Source organism: Phaethon lepturus, unplaced genomic scaffold, assembly GCF_000687285.1.
Source record: "Phaethon lepturus isolate BGI_N335 unplaced genomic scaffold, ASM68728v1 scaffold9870, whole genome shotgun sequence".
NCBI classification, from domain to species: Eukaryota; Metazoa; Chordata; class Aves; order Phaethontiformes; family Phaethontidae; genus Phaethon; species Phaethon lepturus.
This window is the reverse complement of record NW_010511150.1, coordinates 1-3,483: the sequence shown is the minus strand read 5'-3', so window position 1 is coordinate 3,483 and position 3,483 is coordinate 1.

Here is a 3,483-nt window from a genome sequence, read left to right as displayed (position 1 = left end):
CAGGATGGGTGGGAACCAACACAACTGCATTTGATTCTAAAGCAACACAGGGTCAAAACAGGGCCATACTCTCTATGCCACTTTCCAACAAGACTGTGTTTACAGATTTTCATTACTATGAGTTTATAATCCCAGAGATTGCTGAAGAGCACTGTCATAATGCCTGTATAGATTAATTTTATATATTTATAGCTCCTTAATAAAATTAACAAGTATCTGCTAAACTGCAATTGCACTGAAAAATTTACACAGCATTTTAGGATTTCACTTTATAGTCGTACTGGTTTTGTCCAGTTTACCTCATTTACAGGACTGGTATGTTCCAGGTTGCTTTTTGTAGTCTAAATACTGGTTCTTCAATTTTCTACAGCCAACTCTTGCATGACAGTCATCAAAAGGGCTATTTTTGGCAATTCATTAACAGAATTCTAAAATTAACAGAAAATCTAAACCTATTCCATTTTAAGCTCAAGTTCTCTTAGGCTTTCTAAAACAAATCATTTTGGTGGGAAAAAAACAAGTTTGATCCAAAATTTAAAAAGCAAAAGTATTTACAGTATGAGAAAGTAAGAAACTTCTACAGTTACTTCATGAGACACTTTCTAGAAGATAAATACTCAGTAAAGGTTCACAGCAATTATAGCTCTGTAATTATTTTATATCAAGTCAAATACTTAAAAGAAAGGGAATGCCAAGATTTTTTGTCACATAGTTCAGGTTATCACCTTATGTAGTGACATTTCACAACTGAAAAGCATTTGCTACAAAGATAAAATGCCTTCCTATTATGAACTAGGATTTTTATTTTTAAAAAGTTGACTAAAAACATCCAAGTCAAGGAGGATAAAAAAAGTAGAAAAATACATTTGCGCATACAGTCATGAGGAGGAGACTAATTTAGATACTTGATGGACTAATAGCAAATGATACAAAGAAGCATCACTTCCTGATAGATAAATTAAAAAAAGTAAGTATCCAAGATACATTAGTATTTCATTTAGTCACAAAATAATCTACATTTATGACCCAAACAAGTTTCATTCTATTAAGGCCCCACTCACATTACTGGGAATTTCAACAAAATTATTATTTTAAGGTCAGACATCTCAGCTATTCACAACTGCCTTGGAGTGTTATCATATTGAAAAAACACAAGTACACTAAGCATAATAAACCAAAGAATGCTAAACAGTACCTAACGTTAAAGACTTTTTATATAGGTGGCAATGTTAAGAAAAAGTCACTCAAGGCTTTAATTCAGAAAGTCACTTAAGCATCTGTATAATCCTAATGACTTCAGTGAGACTATGCAACAAGCTCTGGTACTCTGATGGATGAGTTTGCTGGCCCCCCATTTATCCAGTTACAAAAAAAAAAAAAAAAATCCCAACACACTTCAATTGATTGAATAAATTAATAGACTTGAAAGACATGCTGAATTCCTCCCTCCCATGGCCATTACAATGCCTTAATGCTGGTAAAGCCCTACAACTGCTTATGAAGCCATGCAAGTTACTATTCTTGTATTGTTTTTGGGATTAAGTTTAATGATACTACACTGCTGCATCTAATTACATGCCTTAAAACAGCCAATTCACAGTAGCTCTCAGGTTACGATCCCAATCTCAAACACTCAGGCACATGCTTAACTTTCCGCTTGAGTTTCAAGTTAAACATGCTCAGCGCTCCCAAGAGCAGGTCTGAAAGGACATCCTGTTTCTCCTCCTTAAACAAATGGATGGTATCTTCCAGTTAAATGATGCATGAATTTTGAGGATTCTACCTCTTACCTCTCTACATATGTATCATGTTTTCCAAGTTTTTATTTAACTTTGTCTCAGTTACTATTTTACTTATCCTATGACATATGCCATGTGGGTTTTGTGGTCTCTCTTGTTTCTGTTATCCTGTATTTCAGCTTTGCATATATCATCTCCTCTTCTCTTAATAACATCTGTTGCTCACTGTGACAAAGCTTCTCTATTTTAATATGGTCCTAAGTGATCATCTGTACTGTCTCCTACCATTATTTTTTTTCTGTATGAAGTTTTACGAATGCAACAAAAGAACAGACATCAACAGACAATGGTTGCCTTTTTGTTTCTTTGGTTTAGCATTTTCCTTTCTGTACCTTTATGTCACAGGCATTTTGTTTTTGATAAAAGTTCTTATCAAAAGTTCAAAGTGGTTGCTACTCCATGTACACTATGTGTAGGAAATCTGAGTAATTTTTCTGTTACAACTTCCATATTGATTTTTGGCTCTCACTCTTAGAATGGGTTGAATTAAACTACTGCTACTTTCAGTAGCTAAAGATCAAGGTGTGTCACTACACATCAAGATACCTGCAATAAAGATGCTACAAAAAAAGGAAGGCAGACAAAACAGCAAGTACTTATCTGCAAACTACTGCTCCCTCTTCCATTTTTCTTATTTTTTAAAACAAGTATGTAAAACACAATACAAGTTAAGTAATTTGGACAGATGCAAAAGGTGAAGTTACAGGAGTTACAAGCTAAATCGAAAACTAATTACCACTAAAAGATTATTTCACTTCCATTTTGTATTCGTTCTATTTACCCTGACATCAGACTGTGCAATTCTTCCATCTTTACCTGGCTTTGAGGGTTTTCATGAGAGCCGGTATGAAATGAGGCCTACAACTGCAGCTCAAGGGTGGAAATTAGGGGACACCTAGCCTGATTTTGAAATAAATGCTTCATTAGAGAGTGGACAAATGCTTTAGCTGTAAATATAAAGGGCCTATTTGTACCAGCTCTGTCACCTGCCAGTCAACACGTAAGCACTTGTTATTCCTTACTGTCAAGCACCTACCGTTGACACTAACTTCAAACACACTTCTGTATATTCAGACAACTTTGAAAGTCAGGCACAGTAAACACCTGTCACATAATTACTTTTGAAATGTAGAATTAAAAGTTTCCTCATTTACTTTTCAAACTGCAGACAAATATATAACCTTTCAAACATTTAATGCTTCCTAAGTGAAGTATTACTATTTGAAAGCAAACACCACTCTGGTCACGCAAGAGATGCCTCCAATTCCGACTTATTAACCTGAAACCTTGGACTTCAGTTTCTGAGATACTGAATAATCAGAATCCACAGCTGACCCAAAACTTAAGGGCCAAGGATTGACAGTGGGTAGACTGCACGAGAACTCGGCTGCTGCAACAATTCAGAGGTTAAGTAATCTATTTATTAAAAACTCGTAGATGTACTAAATACAATTATAGTTGACTACAGCTTTCTTATCTACCACCAATTTAATACTACAGATGTGCAACACAGGCCACAGCGTTCAAGTGTGCAAAGGAGGCTGCCGCTCGAGTGCTGACAGAGCACGACCGGTGTCGCATCCCTTCCGTTTTCCCCACCTGCAAAACGAACACAACACCAATACTCCGTGAAAAGCATCACCAGAGCAGCAACAGCTTCTGCGAAACACGGCCGTCCTCTGCG